General features: G+C 43.6%; 1 long non-coding RNA gene across 2 annotated transcripts in view; it reads right to left on the reverse strand.

Moving 5' to 3' along the window:
• Positions 1–5,856: 5,856 nt before the first annotated feature.
• Positions 5,857–25,097, reverse strand: part of LOC125501512 — a 33,908-nt gene continuing 14,667 nt past the window's right edge. Inside the window, exons 2-3 of one of the 2 annotated variants that reach the window (XR_007279100.1) lie at positions 24,851–24,916; positions 5,857–5,931 (exon numbers count right to left, since the gene is read on the reverse strand). This is a non-coding gene — a long non-coding RNA (uncharacterized LOC125501512). Of the gene's footprint in view, positions 5,935–24,850; positions 24,917–25,097 lie in introns of both variants that reach the window. The other variant, XR_007279102.1, reaches the window with a different exon arrangement.

Raw genomic sequence — 25,097 nt, forward strand, 5'->3', positions numbered from 1 at the left:
CATATACACACCACCGCTTGTAAGTTTAAATACTTGTGTATTTCAAGTACGATTCGGGACTCAAGGGTAGCTTTAATATTGTACAATTATATATATTATATTATTATTTCCCCGTGACATGCGTCCAACATTAATAAATTAAAACCCACCCCTTCTATCTTCCCGTGTATATGATACAATACAATATCCGTAAACGATACAATATTCGACTTCGAGGAGGTGTATCGGGTGTATAAATCTTCGTCCTGTGGACACGAGGCAACATTTTCATTTATATATATATATATATATATATTATTCCTTTCAACCATTTTTTCTTTTATCGCGAAGATGGTCGTATACGTGGTATAATACAAAAGTCTCAATGTCAGAGTCAGTCCTCCGTATGGTTCGGTCCGAGGTGGTTCTGGAAATCCGAGAAGGAGAAGGAAAAAATAAGGCCAAGAAGAATGAGAAAAAGGAGAAGACGATCGCGCTGCACAGGGTCGGCAGATTTACGGGAAATACGTCAGATCTCGCATCTATATAAGCGTACGCCGTGTACACGTATGTATAGCGAGTTTCGTCAGGATGCGGAGGCGTCAAATATAACCAAGTCCGTAAGAATATCCAACGAGCTGAATCTCCTACTCCTCTATATGTACGTCCATCGCATATGTTGCCTTAGAGCGCGGGCGAGTCGTCGAGCCCCCATAGGTCGCTAACTGCAACATCAAGTATCAACAATATTGCCCGGTCCACACGCAGCCGGCGTTGGTATATAGATATATATATATGTATAAGATCCCGACTTTTTTGACACGACGCACAAATAAAACGAGTTAACGAGAAACGCGTTGGGTTCCCTTACGTTCAGCCTTCCTTCGGGATGCGGATAGCTGCATCGTCGCGCAACCGTCGGCCTCGAACCTCCTCCTCCTCCTACCTCCTACCTCCTACCTTCTACCTCCTGCCGGTGGACCGGTAACAACGCACCAGACGCAGAAACTTATACTGTACGAACCGGGGAAGGAATTCAAAATGGCTGAATGCAGCTTAGGACGGCGGCCCCTGCACGTGTATTATATGTACATATATCGTCTCTGTGCGTAGCGAGTGACGTCAGCGAGTAATCTTTCGCACATACTTATATGTACGTACGTATACGTACGTATGTACCCTGCACTCGTGGTATATAATAATTTCCCGCACTTATATATATGTATATATATTTTTATATACGTGGCAAGGCTGGCTACTCGTATACGCAGCCGGTGTGCGGTAAATCAAGATTTAACGTTATCGGGATTTACCTTTACCTCGTCCTCCCCCTTATATCCCGAGGCCCGGCATTTATACGTTTCTGTGCGATATTTTTATTCATCCCGTCGTGTCAAGCGAATCCAGTGGAATCTAACGGTAGCCAAACCAATTTTACACCCGAACAGGATAATAAATAATACCTACCTATACTTAATTACGTTAGATTTGGTATTAAAATGGATTAATTACAGATTTTATACACGTGTGTTATTTAATCGAGTCTTATAGATGTACGTGTCTTATTTCTCGTTAGATTCAAGGATAAGATTTATATCCCGATGACGTGTATATGATAAACTCGTGCCGCTGATATTTAGATTGCTTTTATACACTAAACCATGCAGCTACTGGGCAGACAACGCGTTATTGTAACCATTTATAATCGTATATACACGTAGTAGATGTATATAGACGAACTTTATAATTATAGTATATACATACATAGATAGACGTGTATATGCTGTTCAAAAAGAAATATCATGCAGTTCGAATAAACTTAATACTCCCCAGGGATTATTATTCCCATGTCAGCTATCGTATCGTTTATGCACTACGGGTGTACGTTCTATACATATACATATACATAGTTTATGTAATTTCCGTATATCGCGTCCTCCGTATCTATCAGGATTTTTGACCTCTCCGCGCATAGATAATAATTCCAACTGTACAGTCGAGTTATCGCAGTCCTATACACAATATTCCCAGTTTTATATTTCTCCGACTATCCACCTGTCAATAATAACATCGGATAAAAGATTCTTCGGAATCTCCACATTCGTATTGCCGTTTCCTTATATATATTATAGCTCGGATAGGTGAGAAACATTTCTACGTGTATCATATATACGATATCGGTAAAGCTACACGTATATCTATGGGCCAAAGTGGCGAGAAGCGTTTGCGGGGCGGAGGGGGGGGAAGGGGTGAGTGAGGAGGGGGTGGGGGCGACGGGGATTTCAGCCACCCGCAGTTTCGAGGGAGCTTTAGATTCAAGACGTAGTCGCGCAACATGGCGTCGGTATACTATACGGTATACTATATATATATATATATATATACATATATATACGTGTGTACGCAGAGAGTTTGAACGGGGCTAACTCAGGTTGGCCTGGGTCTCTCCTCGTAGGGAGGGTTTGGTTTAGTTCGATGCGGCTTAAGGTTGGGTTGGGTCGAACCGTTCCGGTCTGGCCGGGCCGGGTTGTCTGGCTGGCTTGCTTTGCAGGCGGAGCACCAACAAGAACTCGATCCCGGTCCGCCCGCCTCGCTCTCCATTACCGTCGGCAGCCATGCTCTACAACCGTACGCAATCTCTCCTTTTACCCTCTATCCACTTTATCCGAACGTAACCCGCCGATTCTTTTTGGCCAAAGGAAATTTCGATGCTATCATCTGTACGATTTCGTACCGTCGATTCGGTCGAGAAATTATGGAAATTTCATCGCGTTATTCGTTCCGATGCGTTGAGGGGTGGTTTGCGCTTCACTATTTTCTCCAGTCTTCTGTGGTTTTTTTTTTCCTATATTTCAAAAATCGACTGCACAGCAGTCGCGTGTGTTCCGTCGGTTCATCGCGTACGTGGAAGAGAATAAAAGAGGGGGGAGAAAAAAAAAACGATCGGACAAAAAGAGTGGAAGAGTCCAACCAGGCGTGTTTTTTTTTTTATACTTCGTTTTTACCAATCGATGCGCTATGGGAATCGGAATATGGATTTTTAGGATTCTCACTGGGCGACTCTGTTTACCCTCTTCGACACGAATGTGGGAGAATTTCCGAGTTTTGAGTCGATCATCGTAGACGACGCGTTGGAAACGACTAAATTATACACATCCCTTGTTGTATACATCCGTACCTATGATGTCCATATAATATACGGCTCGCCTTGATCAAGTGGTGTTTTAGTAAAAGGTTATAAAAATGTATATAACACGCCCGGGGCAGTTTTGTTTTCGAAAGATTCGGGTACCGCCGAAATATGGACTTCGTTAGAGCGCCGACGATGCGAGTGTATATATAGGTATAGGTACAGCGAGATTTTGGGGGGTCGGAATCCGTGGTATGTTCTCATTAGCCGAGGCCGGTCCCCCCTCCCCCTTACGATATTATACCGTTGTGTAGGTTACGTTGCAACGGAGATGATCGTGTACATATATTTATCACGCATAGGATACACATAGATGCGTACGTGGTAGATATATATATATACATACACATATGTACGTATATAGAATCGTCCTCAAGAGCAACTCGCGAGTTGGTAGCTGCAGTTCGTTGGCATCGTCGAGGGCAGAGCCGTATAGACCGTAGAGACAGCGAGGAGCGTTTCCCGTTCTCTCGCTTCTGCGGCTCTACGGTCTCCCCCTGGTCCCTGATGGTCTTTCCAATTTACGATCTTCCTAAGGCTGCGCCACCAGCACGTCTGCATCTCGAGTGTATATAGTATAAGCGGGAGCGCATCGGGAGCACAGCGGCAACGGCAACGAGGTTAGCCTTGTTTCTCATTATATTTCGTTCACCGCGTCATCTTCCTCTCGTTTTTCTTCTTCAACTATTTTTTTTTGTTTTTTTTTTTTGTTCCTCCTCCTGCAGCGGTGACGAGTGTACCGAAATCACCGCCGTAATCACGACAATCGTAACCACGTTTCCACAACGAGGAGGAGACGAATGTATTATACATATATATACATGTATACATACCTCGTGTAGATACACAAGTATATATAAAGTAATATAAAATACCGCCGCTATCTAAATTACCATTTGGCTGATTATTGTACGTGTGCCGGCACAGCATGAGCGCGTGCGTATTAGATACACCACCGACTGTATACTTCTACGTTCGAAACGAAAGTAACCGTGCGCAAGTGTTGGTACGTAGGAGGACGTAGGTACCTACTCATATGTACACCGAGTACATGTATAGGTATATACATATATCGTACAACATCGGTGGGTTTCTTTGGAAACCGCGCGCGAGCAGCAAACGCGGTCGGCCATCCCGGCAGCTATGGGGGATAAAGAAGACGCAAGAAGACGGGCGAACCGGCGGCCCGAATAAAATTCAGAATTTATGTAAAACGAGGGAAGCTAGCGCGAGGGCGAGGGAACGGCAGAGGCGAGAGGGAGGGAAGAAGAAGAGAAAGAAAAAAAAGAAAGAAAGAAAGAAAGAAAGAAAGAAAAAAAACGGAGGGAGAGAACGAACGCGCGGGAGAGTGGTAGACGCCGTAACGAGCGAAACTGGGAGTGCCGGCGGGGTAGCAACCAACCGCCGTATCTCCCAGGGTTTCTTTTTTGCTCTGCACAGCACTGCCCCGTCGCTCTGCTGTACGCCGCTGTACGCTGCGGCTGCGGAATGAATTTGAATAAAAATGAAGGAACGTACGAGGGTAACCGAACGCCTCTACAAGTTGTATATATCCATGAATATATGGAATCTTAAATCTCCTCTCGCTTTTTTCCCTTTTTTTTTTCTTGTTTTTTTGTTTTTTTCTTTTTTCTTTCGCTTCACCCACTCGACGACGATATCAGATATTACAAGTCCTCGGGTGGTATATTAAGCCTGATTCATAGTCATCCGCGCACGCTTCTTATAATTTCGTGCAAGTATACAACAATAATATAAGTCGAAAATTTATCCTCCTTATCGCGCTGGGATACGGATAATTGGACGAGTTTCGCTTCGCACGGTTCGCGCCGCTCATTTTCTTCGGTATCTTTTTTTTTTTTTTTTTCTTAGCAACGCTTCTCAACGGATCGTACGCACACACGTCCATTTTGAATCGTATATACGAAAAACTTACAAACGAAGTAATAAAAATCGACGAATTTTTCACGGCTCTCTTTCTGCTCTTTTTTTTTTCACGTTACTATCCGCGAACCAACAGCTTTTCGACGAACTCTCGTCGCAAGGTGTATTACCTATATGTACAGCACAGTAGAGAGAAAGGGTGCATTGAACTAACAGAAATCAATAAATACGCCACAGAGTCAATTCGGTGGCGTACGGAAGAATTTACCACCTGCGTATAAAAGTATATTAGCATGTTTGCGAACGTCAAACGTCAAAGCACTTTTTTTTTTCTATACATATAAAATACGTTACACGAGACAAAGGTATTTAAGGAATGTCTCTCGGTTTTCCAAGTGGGCATAAAACTTAATTGAGCGCTTAAAATACCGCTTGCCGACGCTTTTCAATTTGTATCCGACGTTCCAAACGCCTTCGCGATTCGTGCGTAATATTCACTCGCGTTTATGGAATTTGCGAAAAAACGAATCAGACAACGAAAAAAAAAAAAAACAAAAAAACGAAAAGTTCAGTAATACCATGTAATACTACATAGACTACAAATAGACGGAAGTATAACGGATATATTCTTATATACACACAAGTTTGATAAAATAAATAATATCGTTGCGTTTGCAAAATATTGATAATAATTTCTGTGTCTCAAGATAAAGCAATTCACTCACCTTGCGGCTGTTACGTCGTTGCGTAGGAGGGCGTTGCGGAGCGTCGCTACGTGTTAGGGTTGTAGGGAGGTGGGGGTGCTTCCCTATTCCCTCGTTGCAGGGGTTGGTGAACCTGTGACGGCAGCGGCTAGTCCATGACTTCCCGTTCTTCAGCTGCTGGAAGAACACGAATTCCTTTCGTCACGATCACCATGATATGTACAATACATGTATATCAACGGCAACGCGATAACCGCGTTGTATACAATCCGTACACCGGGAGGACCGAGAACACAACGTGTAACGACTCGCGGGAGGACGAGAAGCATCGGCGATAGAATTCTTCTTCGAACATCTTCAATTTCCGAACGACCGATATCCGCCGATTTACATGTCGTACCGAACGACGCCACTGCAGGTACATCGTACGCTCAACGACGAGACGATCGTTGTTCGATTACAACCGGTCATGATGCGGCGCTCGCCGATATTTTCCTACGAACCGAGGAGAGGCTCCGAAATCTACAGGATCCCGTAGCGGAAGCTCGAGCGCGCGTTGTACCCACGCAAAAACGCCTAAGAGACTGTTTCAAAGGCGAACGAACGTCGGTATCGCCCGGTGCAGTCGTTTTTGCGTTCGGCGAACAGAAATAATATTCATACGCGAATACGAGAGCGCGCAACGGGCTCGCGAAAAGCTGCAGCCGTCCGTCCGTCTGATCTCAGCTGCGACGTATGTGATGCGTGCACGTCTCGTATAAGTATATACACCGTACGTGCGGAACTCTTGGTGTTGATTTCTGAGACGAACGACGAACGATTTGTGCGATTTGAAATTTTGTGCGAGAGCGCGTAGCGGATCGAGAAACTAGACGGAACGAACGTGGCGAGAACGAACGAGGCGGAATAAACAACACTTAGAAAATCGCGAGGACGAGGTCCGCACGGCCGTGCTCGGAGGCAACGATCGGGTCGAGGCGGTCGGTTTCTTCGTAGGATGGTACCAGACCAGCTGGAACAAGCCAATCAGGGTTCAACGTTGTGTAAGGTCTACCTGCATCACCGGGACACGGCGAAACTTTAACTTACGGAGGTAGTACTCCTCGTTCGCCTCTTTCCCGTACGGCAAAAGGCACGTCTAACCCGTAGTCGTTCGACTTACACGACGCACACGCGCGTTGTACGTATATATGTAGTATACGCATCGGTGTAGCACATAACGTGAAATATAACTTTTTAAACGTGTGCTACGCGGCCAACACCTGCGGCAACTAAGTCCGCTTTTTTACCCCCACCCCACCCCACCCCCCCCCTACTCTTTATTTTTCTCTTTTCTTCGAACTACTTTGTAGACGTTACGGTGGGCAGCAGCGACCACTTCGTAGTAATTGCGACTTCCCATAGAGACGACTACGAACTACGACGACGACGACAGATTGTAAACTATGAGATTTATACAGGGAAATTCTTGTCTTTCTTTCAACTGCCGCGCACGCCGCTAAGAATCGCCACACTATTTCTTGCTATCGTTCAAACCGAATCACGTGTATATTTGTATATATTTATATTTTTTTTTGTTTAAACCCATCATCGAAACGACCTGTTCTTTCTCATCGAAAAACGCTGATTGAGTCACTAAACGATTTTACCTGACTCACCTCGCGCGCTGCGGTCTGCGGTTTGAGAGGGTAAAATTTTTCGTTTTTCCTTCCTTATACTATACACCGGCGAGTTTTGGATCCGGCGAGGGTAAAGCATAGAGCGTTGTAACTTCTAATACGCGTACACATCTTTTGCAGCTCGTTACTTTCCCGTCCCGCCCCACAAATCCTCGAAATAAAAAAATTTCCGTCTTTCCCTCGATCGGACGATTTTTTTTATCTCCGACGATATTCGCCGCTCCGCGCCGCTCTTCGATCCACGCGGCGTATATAATATATATTTTACGGGGGTATTTGTGAGGATTGTACGTGAAGAGCGGAGGTTGAAAAAAACTCTTCTCAAGATAAATCCTTGGGACGATATAAAACGCGAACAGGGGGTTCGATTTTGCAGTTTATACACAGCTATAAGTGTTACCCTATATGTATACGGCTTACCCGCTAGCGAACGGGCGTCGCGAGACGCTGACCTTGATCCAACGTACTCCGTCTCTTTTCCAAGCGTATATATGTATGTAATTTATAATACATATTTACACTAGGTACATACATACATAACTGCGCAACATTCGGTGTATACAAAGTAGTAGGATAGGTATGTAGACGACATAGTCCCCGTTCCGCGTACCCCATGTGCCCAATAACTCCGTGGCCATTTGCATGTTTTAATAAAGTTTATAGGCGGGCAATTGTTTGCTTAACAAGCGCGCTCGGCAAACTGGCGTTAGCCGGAAAAGGGGCGAATAAGAGAATTTACAAGGGAGGGTAGCAGAGTGAGGGAGAATGAAGAAAAACCGCGGTGTGTATAATACGCACAGGGAGAGAATGAAGAGGGCGTTACAGAGATAGCGAGACGGAGGAAGAGGAGAGGAGATATACACGCGCGCAAAGTATATCGCGCTAAGGAGGAAAAGCGGAATGGAAGGGAAATGAAACGAAAACGCGTACGAGATTTCGGTTTCATTGTTCCTATGCGTCCCCGCGAATCGTACAGCGGCAGCGTACCGGTGCGTAACGTATTATACGTTACATCTAAGGGTGTTTTGTTTCCAACGCCATCTTTTTTTTTTCTTCCCGTTGTACGAAAGCGATTCAAAGCGCCTATCACCGTTCGCCTACGTGCTGTATAATATAGCTGCTCTGTACGCAAGTTGAAGTCAAGGATCGCTGGTTTACTTCGTCTAGATTGCAAAGCAGCGCAATGATTTATGACTCGTATAAACAAGCCGACTTCGCGTCTTCGCGTATTCCACCCTATATACGGTATATATGGATGTAAATTATATAAACGGAATTCAACGAAATAAGATTTCGGCATGTCGAGCTGAAAAAAAATGAAATGAAAAAAATATCGCGGATTGATGAAATTTTTTTTTTTTGTTTTTTTATCAAATGGCACTCAAAAATTATTTTCGAACGCTTTGTATCCCGCGTATATATCGATATTCGATACATGCAGGTTAACCGGGCTCGTTGGAATCGAGGATTGGTATATAAAATACCGATGAAATTTACGACGGGTGATTTGTTCGTGAAATTGAATTAAATCGTGCTTTCTATGCCACATCCGTGGCCCGCGTTTACATTTATTACAGTATTAGATAAAATCGAAGGACGAATGTACGCAACCGACGGGAAAATATGAACCGCGCATTGTGTATCGACGGATCCGTACGCGGTCGAAGAAAAAAACAAAAAAAAAAAAAATACAGCGATTGTCCAGACGGAGCACTACCCACCGATTCCACCACCGGCCGACATATTCCTAAAGGTAAGAACGAAGTATAGAGTCGAGAAAAGTGGAAAACAGCCAAAAGAAGACGTACCTATACCTATACCTGTACGTACGTACCTATACACCATAGGTCGCATGCTGCTAAAAATGCTAAGCCAAAGAAAGCTGCACGGGCACGATATTTTATCGCCGTTTAAGTCCCGCGACACGGCAACGACGGAGAAAATGTCGACGAAATATATATGTATAAAGACCGCGGTATACCAGCGACAAAATGTACCCCGCGTATATACGTATACTTGTATATATATATATAAATATATATACATCAGGTAAATATAGGCTCCACCTCGTTGCAGCAAAGGTGAATGTGCAGCGATCAATGATTCCGCCTGCCTCTGCATATATACACAAAACACATAACGAGGGTTGTTCTCTGTCATTATGTGCCTACGAATAGAGTCTACCGGCTCCGCGGTGTATTTAGAAATGCATGAAAAATTATTCACGTATATATATTACATATATACGTAATTGCGTGCAAAGGAAAATAGCAACGGCCCTTCGGCGTGTGCCTGTAATTAATGAACGTCGATATACCGTGAATGGAGGTATAATTGCAGCGGATTTCTGCACGCAACTATGTCAGAGTATGCATACATGTATACGTATAACGCGTTATTTGCACCCGAACATTGCGGTAATTCCAAGTTTTTCTCTATTCTCTCGTACCGCGCCGATACAAATCGGTACGGATATCCTAATACGTAGTCGCATATCTGGCATATATCCCGACAGATATAAACGTGAAAGGAATTACGAACACGGGGACAATAGACGGGAGAAGAGTACAGTTGACGGTATAGGTGGCATCTAACCACTTACTGAAATTGCCCGTCGGGAAAGACAATAAAACATTCATTGCCGGGCATCAAGGCTGATTGCTGCCACTATAAGCGTAGGTATACCGCGCGCGACTCTCCGGCGTTTAAGCAAATCCCTCGACTCTGCTGTGTATAGGTATAGGTATATATATACTTATGCACATGTGCGTATGTAACGTATACGCGTACACTCTCATTACACGCAACTTAGCCAACTCGCAACGTTTGTCAATCATTCGCGCGCGGCGCGCCGTTCTAATCGGGATTCGATCTCGATGGAAAAATATTTAGGAATGAGGTAGAAGCGAGTTTCGGCTTATACTCGAGAGTAGATCACTGAGAGAATCCTCGTGTTGTATTGCTATTCATATGTTACACGCATAAAAACGGTTATTGGTATAATACATATTTTTTCTCCAATTTTTTTTTTTTTTTTTATTTTTTTCACTTTTAATTTACTCACCATCGATAAAAATGTCAAACAGCTCAACATCGTTTCTTTTCAACGCGGAATGGAAAAAAAAAAAAAAAAAAAAGGACGAGAAACAAAAGGATTTTATATATACCTTGGCATTAACGACGCGAGTAACGTGAGAAGAATTTCCTGCTCACCTGTGCGATGCAACAAAGCTACGCGGGTTCGTGTAAATTTGAAAAATTTTAATTGAAAAATTTAACGAAGACGATCGTTCGGTTCGCCACACGCATATACCTATATCGTATCGCATCGCCGTTTGCAACGTTACAGCGCTACGCAGCATCGCGGCGCGATGATCCCCCAACGGAAATGAAGTGGGCCGATATCGCGTCGGGGTGTCCGTGGAAATTGGGAAATCGTAGCTGCGGCAGCGGCGGCCATAAGCGACGTTTTATACCTTATATCCAAACGTTGTGAAGAACCAGCGATGAAAACGACTCGCCCAACTCTTAAGGTTAATTTCGGCGATTGGCTCATCGAGCGACGGCTCGCCCGCCGCCCGCTTGTCCCGGAATATTCGGTCCGGCCCACGAATTAAGAAACCCGCTCGGATATCTTAATTGGTTGGCTGCCGCTCGTTCCCTACACGATCGCTTCGCCGCGGTCAGCATCCGACCTTCTCTCACGCTGGTGCTCTTTCATCTCAGATCCCCCCCACCACTCGGCTGCTTTGTATTATATTTTCTTTTTTTTTCGACCCGGAGCGCCCGATCATCCGCGCCTCGCTTTCGTTACTTTTATTTCGGTTCAAGAGCCTCCCCCGATGATACGGGCGAGCCGCATCCTCGCTATCCCTAATTACCGAGGCTGTAGCTAAATTATATGTATGTACACATAACAACCGCGAGGGCCTATGTGATTCGAAAATCGAAAAATTTTTCGAACAATTTCGAGCGATATTTTCTTCGAAGTCTTTTCTAAGAAAGTCGAAGCAAATCACGCGGATCTTCGTTTCGATATTTTTGAAGAAGCTGAATTTTTTCGATCCCGTTTCTATTTACCCTTCGTCATTTCGGAGGCAGCTGTTCGGCTAATTGCGGCAACAAGGAACGAAATTACGATACGAGAAGTGTTGCGCGAAGTGGTTTGTATTATATGTATATGTACAAGGGGGTAATTAGAGCCTGACAGTTTTACAAGTCAGAAATATACGGGGTGGCATTAAAAAGCGTTGAGAATTACAAGACGCTTTACGCGTGTATACCTACCTGGGCAGTAGCCACGGACACGCGTGTACGTACCTCGGTACAGCGTATAGATTAACGGTCTAGTAGGTGCGAAGTGCGTGCGGCAATGAGAAAGGAATGCGCGTCCGAGCCACCGTATATAACACGTATATACTCGGAAGTCGCGCGTCGCTTTGTACACAGTAATAATAATTCTCACACTTCGTCCGCTCGTGTGTCGCCCTATATGATATGCGCAATTGTGTTTTACGTGTTCACGACTTCGCCGCGGGGGCCCCGATCCATCGACGCACGTAGTTCGAATTATAAATGTGTAACGTGTGCAGATGGCTTTCGGATTTTTGAGATACCTGCTGTCCGATGTGTGTACACCGCGCATCCCCGAAGAGGACGTGATGTTATACTCTTGTATCAGCAGAGTATTCCGGTGTAATGTACAGCTGTCCTCCGACTATCGCGTTGCGTTCAACGCGAGCTTTTTCCAACGCTTCTTTTTCGGACGTACGCCACATGGCTTTTTAGACTATTTTAAACTGTTTTCCGAACACCAACATTATAACTCAGAGACCGTACGAGCTTTTTCAGTCTACGAAAAAAAATCTAGACGCACCGCAGCTGATCTATATTTGTAAATTGTGAATCTGACTTTTACTATTTTACGTATATGTATATAGCTATCTTGGGAGAAAAACTAGATTCACTGCGCTTCACGTCAGGTCGATAAAAGCATATTTCATCTGACGCGTGTATGTATACATATACACGTAGGTATACATATATACGTACACGTACGCGTTGTGCGGGGTCATCGGTTTTTTTCATTCATTAAAAAATTAACGATTACTATTGTCGTATAATATCTGTCTGTAGACATATTATGCGTACATACATATATACATATCTATCATATTTATCGCCTACTTAACTTCTCGTGCCGATTTGTCTTAGGTACCCACATAACGTTACCGTTCACACTTCTCGCAGCTCGCGGGTCCCTCGAGCGGTGGGAGAACATATAAGAGCTCATAAATGTGAATTTAAGAGGCGCAATAAAAACACATTGAAATCGAGAGTGAGCGACCGTATGCAGAAGCCAGATTGATTCTACCTTTCTTTAGTTTTTTTTTTAGTTTTTTTTTAGTTTTTTTTTAGTTTTTTCAGTTTTTTTTTCTCTTGTTTTCCTATTCCTCTCGGTCTCTCATCTGTACAATTTTATCGCAAGTAGGTGCGTAGAGTTCACTCCGGTTAACCCTGTCGTCGCTGGAAATCGTTCCGAAGATCGTCTCTCGCTTGTGGTGCAGGAAAAAAAGGTGGAAAAAAAAAAACTCAAGGCTGCGCGGATAATTTTCGAAGATTTTCAAGGCGAGTTGTCAACGTTTCACGTTTATTTGGACTTTCGGGTCCCACCGCCGTGACGTAGTCGGTCGTGCTTATTACCCCGGCTCGCTTTCCCTTTCGAAGGTTGTGCAAAAAATTTGTAGTAAAAGCGAATGAAGGAGTGAGAAAAAAAAAACGCACAACGACCTACGGCCGAATCGATCCCTCGCCCTTCAAATTCTGTTGATACTTTCCAAACGAGATGTTTGTCCCTCAAAATTCGATAAGGTATACATAGAGTTGTTGTTTTTTTTTTTTTTTTTTTTTCTTTTTATTTTCCGTCAGCCAGCTGCTGAGTTTCCAGACTAGAATCATTTAGATTACAAAGTTACAAATTTCTTCGTGCTTTATATCAGGCTACCGAATCGAAAAATCCGTATAGAGTTTTTTTTCTTTTTTTTTTTTTCTCTTTGAAGAGAACGTTTATAACGTGGGATGGATATAATCGATGGAATTAGATTTATTTATTCGGGTCGATTATATTTGGAATTCAGAACCCCGCGGCGACTATATGGTTAGACGATGGAAGAAAGCAAAGAAAATGAGAAAAAAAAAAAACGAAATTGACGTGAAATAAATATGAAGGTGTATATAAATGTTGAATAAATTCATCCGCGTAAATCGTCTCGATGGAAGAGAAAATGCAGACTACGAGATCGGTTCGAATTTGAGGAAAGTATAGCCGCCGCTTTTGATACTCGAGGTGTAAATACATCATCAACCAGAAACTCCACTATCTATGTGTATAACCCCCATCTTCAGACATCAAGTATTTATCCGTCCACCCGAGGATGACTGACCAGTGCTCGGCATCGGAGACGGAGCTTCGGTTTCTTCAGCACGCTCTTTGATCGTTCAACTGCAGCAGCTGGGGGGGGGGGGGGGGGGCAGAAAGTTGCCTCGTACGTCGTAATTTCGACTGATTTAAAGAACATTCGACGTCACTTGATACGTCTTCCAGTAAAATTCATATAGAATTACCTCGAGAATTTTTCGACGATCAAATTTCCGAAAAACAAAAAAAAAAATAAAAACCTCTCGGAGTAGAGTTCAGTTTTTTCTACGCTATACCGTGACAAATATCGCGCGAATTAGTGGAGGAGATTTTTGAACAAAAAAAAAAAAAATTGCGATCTGGACGTGGAACAAAAATTGCCAAGGATCGAGGGACGTCGCGAGGCCATCTCGTATATAGTGGTGAAAAATGGAGTTTCGTGCAGCGGCAGCTCCTCGACTCCGGCAATATATTACGAACAGGTGTAACCTACACCGCGACACGATGTGCACGCGTATATTCCTCTATATATATTATATATATATATATATTTCTCTTGCACTGTGTTATCCCGATGTGCATGCACACGATATATAACCCGCAGCGTTGTATAATACCGGGGCGCGAGCTGGCAGCGAAGTTATCTCTAAGCATGCATGAAAATCTGCAGCAAGCGGGAGTCCAATTATATGCAAATTCTTTCCGAAGGAGGTATACGGCGTATTTTTTTTTTTTTATTTATGTTTTTTTTCCTCCACAATATCCATAAATCCCTGCAAGCGATGGCTGCGGAGTTTGCCGACCATATAAAGAGAATCACCCGCGCGCGTATTCGCAATTTTATTCTAACGCAGATATATCGTTACTTATGTATAACGGATGGATATTTTTACCATACAGAACTATGATTCGCCGATTAATTTTTTTTTAAAACATATCGGCAGAATTCGTTAATTTTTTAAAATAAAAAAAAAAAAAAAAAAAAAGAACGGAAACTGTAACCGCAGTCGACGCAAAACCCCATTACACGATACACGCGCGTCCGGCAAAACTGTAGCCGCATATTACAAAGCATCCAACTTCCGCTCATTTGCTCCGAGAATCCTATTAGACGCTGCGGATAATTATAAGGTCGTGAAATATGACGAGGTGCAATTTTTCCCCCTTCGGTTATACTCCGAGAATTCATAATAATCGAGATATCGTTGGTGATTTGTTTATCGCTGAAATGAATTTTTTCGAGTATACGGATGTGTAATACCGAAGGTGAAAATTTTCTCGACAATTTTTTTCAGGCGTAAAAGTTAAGGGAGACCTGAAAACGCGAGGTGTATCAGGTGCGCGGTGGTGCAAGGGTACAACGTTCATCGTGTTCGCAAATGTGGCGCCGTATAATAAACGAATATACGTATAGTATATGCGGTACCTAGGAACTGACCGTCGGGGACCTAAAATTTTCAGACGCTAAGTACCCAGTGCTCGTCCGAGTTCATTTAACCTTTCATCTATTACCGCACAGGGCAGGGGTGCCGAGTACGAGCCGGTTACCTGTACAGGGGTAAAAACCAATCTAACCCAACCATCTACGGAATGAGTTAATACCACGCTATATATCGCAAATGTTGATCAAAAATTAAATTGGATCACGCGATATACCTGCAGCAGCAATATGTATAACCTACTGCACGAGATCGATAACGAAATCGTGGAAATGAAAGCGGAGAAGCTTCGAAAATTCTTCTTAATAATAATAACAACGCGAATCACTTTCCTCATTCTACTTTCAATTTTATTTCAAGATTCGGAAATTTAAATTTCAGCTCTTACGCGCGGACACGTGACTCGCGTATGAGGATTTGTCACAGGTATAGGTACATACATCCTCGTACACACAAAGGTTATATATATACGGGCAAAAGTACATAACGTCTGGCCGCACCGTATAGTGTAGCACCGATGAGGAGTTTACGGTCTCTCAACGTTATATCGCCTGTATATCGCTGACGATTCGTCGGCTAATGCTCCGACCATTAGCGTCGATTGGTTGTCAAAACTTGAGGTGTCACTTCGACGGTCGTCGGCGCGATTTACGAGTGAAATTTTCGGATGCTTTGAATTCCTCGAGATCGCTTAGCTAGCCCCGGAATCCTCGTGTTCAACAACGTTGGCGAGGAATTCAGTTTTCGTTAGAAATAATCCTGCAGCGGAGCGGGAGCGCGAGACGATAACGCTACAGACGTCGTTGAAAATACTCGGAATTCCGTGAACGCGAGTATATTTTCACCCCTTTCGGAAAGTTATATACGTTCAATGTCTCGTTCGCCGGGAACGCTGTATATGTAATAATAATAACAACGTCGCAAAAAAGTTTCTCCTCTCCTACGCATAAAAGGATATCGTATAGCGCGTGGAGTGAATTTCGTTGAAACAACGCTGATTTCATCCCTTGCATGCATGTGGTCGTAAAACAACGACGAATATCGCAAAATCGCATTGAACGTAAAACCTGCAGCCTCTAGGAGCTTCGGTATTTAAATTATATATATTTAATCCTCGAAACGGAGCCTACGGGATTACCTGAAATTGTTAAACGAAAAAAAAAAAACAAAGAAAAAAAGTTTAATCAGGCGTCGCGGGGCTTGGACTCCGAGGATAACGCGGGGATCACCAAAACGGTGTTGAGCGTTATACTTGCTGTTATTATGTCCGTTAATCTCCGGGCTGGCTCGGTAGGGGTGCTCCGCGGATCCCGAAGGATAAACTACACGGAGCGTATCGTCGCTCTCGACGAACGCCACGAGTATATTACAACCGACCCGGAGTATTCAAAGATCCAAAAACAAAAAACAAAACAAAAAAATAAAAAATCATATCTAATCTTTCCTGCCGTGTAAGTCAGCCAGCCAGCCCACGAAACGGTTGTTTCGACATCGAGTCATGCTCTCGGTGAAGAGATACGAGAAGAGGATCCAATTCAGGGACCTCGTGGATGAAATTCTCAGAAGTGCAGGAATTCTTTTCAGTTGTTTTCTTCTCTTCTCCTTTTTACCATTCGCATTACGTTGTTTACGCATAGCGGAGTGCTCGCTCGGATAGGGAGTGCAGCCAGCGGTTCGAGACGAGCGCCGGAGGTACGGAGAAGAAATGGAAGAAGACGAAGACGAAGAAGAAGAAGAAGAAGAAGAAGGTTGGCGAGGATGTTCCGCGGTCGTTGCGCGAAGGCCGTATAGAAACTGGTAGAGGCAAAAGAAGCGAGGCATCTAATGGATGTGAATATATCGCTGCAATAAATTTCGCAAAAAGCGACCAGAGTGCTCCGCGAGTATAGCGTAGCCTCTGGGATATTCCGGCGGACTTATTTCTTGCGTAGAGTCAGTCAAGTCGGTCGCGGAGTCCGTGCAGCGAGCTGCAGAAGGAGCGAAAAGCGGTAGCGCTTACAACGCGGTACGTATACGTACACCGGCGAGAGTAGCTGGAAAGGAGGGAAATAAGAAGTTGGAAAGATGGCGGAAAATAAAGAAAAAATGAAAAAAAAAAATAGAAAAAAAAAAAGAAAAAAAAAACAACTCCGACACCGATGCGTGCGGGAAAGCGGCGGGAGAGAGCCGAAAGAGTAAAAGGGGCTCCCCCGTCACGTTCACGGTACGTGAAGGCGGCGGCCATCTTTACTCGCCGCGGGTATCCGGCCAATGGCGCGCGCTCCTCTCTCATCTCCGTTTCTGCCGAAGCGAAAGAGGGGCGGGATGAGAACGCTACACGGAGAAGGGAGGAAACAACCCCCGCGGAGGCAACAACCCCCACCGAACGAGGAATCAACCGAAAGCGGATCAATACCCGCGGCCACCCCGACGTTACGCTCCACCCTCCACCCCCCCCCTCCCTCCTCCCTCCTCAGACTCCCCCCAGCTCCGACTCCGCAGGCTGTATACCGAACACCCCCGTTCGCAACCCCTGCGGGAGTTTAAGTCGTGCGGAAGAGACATTTCCTTAGAGTTCAGAGAAACGTAAGTAACAAAATGACGCAACCAGGCGAATATTCTTGCCTCTGAAATATCTCAGATAAAGGGCGTATTACGCCGGAGCGGAGAGAGTCCGCTGAAAAAATAAATTTCGTATCTTTGAAAGCGGAGCTGTTTTTCTTTATTTTTTTTTTTTTTGTCAAACCAAGTTTTTCCTTTTATTTTGCGATAACGACGAAATTTTTCTCGTCGTTATCTCCAAACTCCTGACATCCCGAGCCCGATGGAGTCGTACGTGTGTATATATGTATGTGTATACATTATCTCAATTAAAGAATTTTATATACACTTGCATTTTTTTTCGTTTCTTCGTCTCCGAGTTTTACGAGTTCGCGATTCGATAGCGTGGGATTTTTAAAGTACACTCGACTTCTCATAATTTAAGTTGGTATATATACCGGTGAGAGAAAAAAAAAAAGAAAAAAAAATGTCCGCGCGTTCTTTTTCATTTTTCTCCTCGAATATTTCCCCGCCGTCATTCGACGCATTATTCCCGGGTTCTGGGTAGAAAATTAAAATTCGAACTCCGTAGATATACCCGGTCGTACGTATCAGCGCCGCACCTCTCACCGGGACGTCCGAAAAGTCTCCCCAGGGAACCCCGTTGCGAGATATACATTATACACCGGGACTTTGTATAAATCCGACTGCGTGCTGCATATCGTGAAACGAAAGCCGCGGCGAGTTCGCGTTGTACTTACGACCCTTTAGCGTTCTTCTCTCTCTCTCTCTCTCTCTCTCTCTCTCTCTCTCTCTCTATTGCTCTCTCTCTCGCACAATACACCTAATTCCGGAACAAAGCCCGACGCGGACGAGGACGTACCCTCGCCACGGCATCGTAGAGACCCGCTGCAGTAGGGCGCGGCGATGTTTTAACTCTCGACACAATAATATGTAATGAAAAGTTTCCTCATCAACGGAAGTTACCCGAGCTACACATAACGCCCCTACAGTTTATATCGTACCTATAGTATATATATTTCTCGGCTCCCCCGTTGCGACCGACCAAAGTACACGGGGAAAATGTTGTAGTATAACGGGATGATATATATATTAGGTATGTACCCGAGCTTCATTTTCATGCGGACAATTAGAGGAAAGGTTATATTAGAAATTTTTGGAATATCGCAAGAAAATTGTGGGAAAGAAGTACGAGTTAAAATCTCGGCCTGTCCGTGAAGAAGCCGGTAATTTTTGAAACCCCATTTTTTTTTCCGGGTGTTTTTCAGTAGATATATACGTTACAAGGGGGCAGGTGAAACGAGGTGAACGTAATAACGAAGAAAGGGAGCTAACGAGAAAAGGAATAAAAAGGGAATCGAATAAATTTCGGGCTAGACTTGTGGGTACTCGTAGAATTGAGAAATCTGTAGTTCGTGAAAGAAAATTAAGATTTCGTCCAATAAGCGTTAAGCTCCGAAAGGAGGATTTATAAACTCGCTCGAGTTTGAAATGGGCGTATACATATATACGGCGTCGGGATATGTATCTATAACAAAACCGTATAGATATATACATGTATACGTATATACCGAAGTCGTTGGTGAATACGTCGGGGAAATAAGGCGAGAAAAGATAAATATCAAAAAGATAGACAAAATAAAAAAAGAAAATAAGATGAAAAAAATGTAGAAATAAAAATGGAGAACCTTGGGTCGGGATAACCGCGGCGGATCTCGCCGTCCGATCACAGACACACACACACACACACACGTACATCCCGTTGGTGCAGCGGGAGTTGCAGCAGGTTCCTATATGTATAATAACATGTTCGTATAAAGATGGTGGTGAAGCGCATGCCCATCGCGTCTCGCGCCTTATGAATAATATTATATACCATTGCCGAGGGCCTCCCCGAAGCGGAGCTTACCCCGCTAGGTATATAACCTACTGCGGCGCAATATTCCTTCGTTCCCATCTAGACGAGGGTCAGAGCGGATCCTTCGAAAATATACAGCCTCCATATTAATTCGACGAGTATACGTATACGTATGCGTACGTGCGTGTACCGTATATGTATACGTATACCTCTAATGTCGTGAGATCCGTGAAATCCCGAAAGATTTTATACATATACAATATACGCGTGTGTGCGCGCGTGTGGTAGGGAACGCGCGAGGAGCTCGGAAGACGTCTTATTTAAAACAATGTTTCTAGCTCACCCCTGTACACCCCTGTCCCCCCGAAGACCGTAGTAAATCCTCATTCGGATCCCCTTCTCTCGAATCGAGAGGACCGCCACATATATCTGGCGCGAGAGACGTATATCTTTTTTCGTTACCTCTCCTCCTCCTCTGTCGCCCCCCGAGAGGCTGCAGCAGCATCTCTTTCCCCCGATCGTTTATCTTGGCGAAGTTTCGGTCAACCTTTGATGTAGCTTGCCATAAATGTGTTTGTATATGTTATTAGGTAGGTACGTACATGTACATCGCTAGATCATCCGATTTTAAAAGTTTGACGAACAAACTATAAGGGATAGCCATATTTTCATAATTTGTTGGAGTTGTTTTTTCAATCGAATTAAGAATTACCAAGTTTTCAGCCTTAGACTTTTTTTTTAAATTTGAGACTCAATTTAGAATTTTTTTTTTTTATCGAGTTGAAATGTGAAAAATTTGATTCAAAAATGGGATTTATTCTCAACTTAATTAATTCCACGCTTATCTCACGCTTCAGTGAATCTCGACCCGTCGAAGAAAAAAAAATTTCAAAAGTAATTTTCAATCGAACTCGCTTTACTAAAAAAAAAAAAGAAACTGGCGAAATTTGACATTTGAATTCGAAGGTATAGAGCGCACGTCTATTGCTGTATTATAGTGTACAATAGATCAGAGAGATATACGATTCGTGGGAAAAGATTTAAAGAAAAGGAGCCGTAAGATTCGATCGGACTTACAAGGAGGAGGACAAAGACGTTGACGAAAGATTGCGAAGATTTCTTTTTTTCAAAATACGTGCGAATCGGCGTTGCGAGTGACATAAAAACTGAAAAATTGACGCTCCGGCCGTCGATCATTCGCAGGACATCGAATCCGACAGGTGAGACTATATCGGTAGCTGAAAGTCACCTGTAATGCCTCACATGATCTCGACAAATAATAAATCAGAAAGTTAGACCGCGCGACACGCGAGTCGTAATATTTAAGTTAATGGCTCCGTATAATAAAGTTAATAGCTTTATGATAGTCGTTCGAGACACCGACTTACGTACATAGAAACACATATTCCCCACCCCACCCCACCCCAATCCATCGTACTTACACACTTATTGCCCCCGTGCAGGTTATATACGCGGGGCAGCTGATTTCAACCCTTTTTACACCACTGCGACCGTGGCTCGTGCTGTTAATTTCGCACCCCTCTCCAGACAAATTTAAAATAGGTGTTTCTTTTTTCTATCTTTCGTCGGAGTCTACGGCAACCGATCAAATGATTTCAAGAGCCCTATATAGAAATTAGATTAGATGCCTCGAGTCTCGCGTACCGCAACAGTTCTCCCTTTTCTACGCGCAAATGACAACCCTTGGTGCATTTATATGTCTTTTAGGATAATAAGGGAAAACCTGCGAGTAATTAGCAACGTGATCGACCGACGCGGCTCGTCGATACGGATGTATATACATATATATATTTTTGTTTCAACAAGTTTGTGTAATATTCTTGGAGAGGTGATCGTTTCTTCATTCTTTGTATTTTATAGCGATTCTAGGTACGAGTCGTGAAAGAAGAAGCGCGGCGTTTGAGAGGGCGTTTGGCGGTCGTCTTCGTCTTCGTCGCCGTGTGTTGATTTGACGATCGTATATATACCTATCGTTTGCGAACTCAAGCGCACGTTCGAGAGTCACCCCGCGCACTTACAGCTCCGCTAACCTCGTTTGCTACCACCAAGTCGCGGGCGTCGTCCTTGTACCTATACACCCGACTAATTTATTACCAATCGACATCTTGTAAATATATATATCGAAACAAAGGGTTTGCCGAGATAACGGCCTATCGTCAGCTATCGAGGACCCTTTGTATCAACACCACGGCGGTGGACAAAATTGTGTCCCATACAGAAAGCGAGGAATGAAAAAATGAAAATAAAACGCGACGTGTAACTAACGTTTGAGTGTAATAGAGAGAACGCAAAAACGCTAATGGTATAATCGGCCGTAAATATGTAATAAATTTATTTATAAACGAAAATCGTTCGCTGCGGACGTGAACTGTGCACAACTGCCTTACATGTAACGCGTACGTACGGATACATTATGGATGTGTACGTATTTACTTTCCATTGGCGGGATGGTGGCGTGCAAGCGGAGCAAAGGATGGCATAAAACCTTTCGTTGCAACGATTAAATCTAACTACCTCACGGTTGATTAGTCCCCAGGCAAATTGACCGAGTGGTTAGTCTCCGATCGGCGATGGCTCAACTGTAACTCGCGTTGAATGAATCGCACCGCGTGTACTCGAACAATAAAGTGCTACCGTATGTACGTACGTATGTATGTACCTAAGGTTCGACGAAAAGTCGTACTGGGAATTGTCGCTAACCGAGTGAGTCGCAATCAAACGACCGGATATACGCGTGCAAATTGCACGGCTACCGATCGCCCCGCAGCGATCTCAATTATACATTTATTAAAACGATCCTTATAGGTATGTGCGATCGTAAGTCGATTGGACGAAACGATCGCATATATGTATACTTTCAAAGACCTGCGTACCTCTCGATTGTTAAAAAAAAATATAAATTCTTTGTTTTTTTTTTTTTTTTCTTCTAACACTTTCGCATATCCCTCGTTCTCCGAAATTTTCGCTTCGCCGCCGAGTAGGGTGGGGTGAGGAAATGAACTTCGTATATAGCCGCTAGCTGTGCAGGGGGTTAAATATCGCGAGATGCCTAATTGGATCGGATATATTATAGGTATAGGTATATATATTTATCGACACGGGGAGATCAGATACCGCCGGCTATAAATAAGTTATTACGACTTCTGACAGTATTTACTAAATTGATCCAATAATCCCTCGCTATAAAACCAGGCGATGTTGGTATTAACATTATATACCTGCGCGTATGCATCGAGAGCGATATAGCGAAAAAATAATGTTTTCTATACTTTTTTTTTGGTTTTTTGTTTCAAGTTCCGCTTTTTACCCGCTCGATCGTACGTACGCGTTCTTACCCCTCGATCGTCCGAGCGGTTGTTCAAATATTTTATTTTCATACTTGTTCTCTCCAGATATCAAACAATGATAATTATATTGTCGAATCAGATAGCATCCAACTTCAACTTAATTAATCCTTGTATCTTATATGAATTAAAAATTCGATCATATCTTCCGAAAAATAGAGGGTGTAATCCACCCACGGAAACGAGTATAATAATACAGGTATACGTATGCGTGTTGTAATTATCATTCGTGCACTCTAATTTCTCGCCACGTATGGAGTAAATGAGCTTTGAAAAAGGAAAATAAATTCCACTCCACGTCTACATTGAACCGCGCGACTACCGTCGCCTGGCGATCAGCGATCCGTGAGAAAAAAAAAAATGGCGAAATTCAAATTCAGTTACCCGATGATATTTGGGTAATAACGTTCTCGCGATTCAGGTGTATACCTCGCGTTGAAGGAAACGTCTGATATACATATATATATATAAATTTCTCGACATATGTGTTTACTTATAACGCATCGTGAAATTTACAACTGTGCCGTCTACGTACGTACGTCGAATAAAAACTAAAAGGAAGGGAAAAAAAAAAAATTACGGTAGATCCTTGCGCTGCACCTTGAATACAACTCCGTCTTTTCTTACCACTTTTTATCCCGCAGAAGTACGGCCGATTAAACGTTTAATTACCCAGCAATTAGTACCTATATGGTCATGAAAATTGAAGGGAATGCAGCTGTAGCTTGCTGCGGATCGCGACCTCGAAATATTTCGTAACGAAAAAAAAATAAATCGAATCTAGTTATTCTGTCGAACGAAACCCGGATGAATAGAAACAAAATAATGTTATATATATGTATTCAACTATATCGTCAACCACGTTAACGATCCTTCCTTATTTCTCATTATTTCAACGAAGAGTAAACCCATGAATTAGATAGGAAAAATTTTTGGACTCGCAGTTTTAATAAATCTAATCGATTCAGGATAATATTGTATGTATCTGCCATCTGGGCATTATTTGCACGCCTCGGCATATCAATATAAAATGTCTACGCGATTGCCGCAGGAGTAGGCGATATCCGCTGTGTATATATATATATATACACGCGTACCGGGTAAGTAGTATTATTTTGTAGCGTTTAAATGAGCTGTTGGTTTCGACCGGTTAACGCGTCTAATAAACATGAAATATTACGACAATAAAAGAATCATCATATAATGCCGAAGTACCGAAGTGCCGCAGAGGCGCCCGCACGAGAGTCCAACGTACGTACGTACGTACAACTCCAGAGTTCTGTCCCTCGCTCGGTGGTATTTTGCTATTGCGACGAGTGGCTTCTCCACCAATTTTACAACCGGTACACGATCGTCTCAATTTTACCCCAACATTATCTATTTCAATACGGCGTTCAAACGTACGGGGATTTATTTGATCCACGTACTCCGTCGTCGCCGAGTGAGTGCGGAGATGCGTTTACGTGGAGAAAATGATTTCGGAATCGAAGAATTTCGCGTAGTTTTGAGCGTAAGAAAATTTACCCCATTCGTCAGCCGCATGAGGGCAAAACGAGGGCTTCGATTAGGAGATATTGGGTGTAAGAAAAATCTTGACGATTGATCTCATTAGTCGACGTTATATGGCGGCGGGGGGGGGGGGGGGGGGGACGTCGAACGTCGAACGTCGAACGTCGGGGCGTACGAATTGCTCGAACTTATCGGTCGTCCGTATCACAGTTTCGAGGGCGCGATCGAGACGTTGGGATACGATATTCGTCGCTACGTGTAGAAAAATTCTGAATATCACTCACCTCTGAATGACCGTAGATGCGGTGGGGAGCCAAGAGGGTGAATTCCTCGTCGCCGCATGAGGAATCCTGAAACAAAAAATTGAGAAACAAAATTATCTAAAAAAAAAATCCGCACCTCGTTGCGATACACATATGTATACGGAGCGGTGATTGAAGAAACGGATTCCAGAAATCGTCGACGCACGTCACAAAATAACTATCAAAAACGCAACGCCTCCGTAAAGCTACACCTTCCGACGCTCCTCCA

This window comes from Athalia rosae, chromosome 6, assembly GCF_917208135.1.
Source record: "Athalia rosae chromosome 6, iyAthRosa1.1, whole genome shotgun sequence".
NCBI classification, from domain to species: domain Eukaryota; kingdom Metazoa; phylum Arthropoda; class Insecta; order Hymenoptera; family Athaliidae; genus Athalia; species Athalia rosae.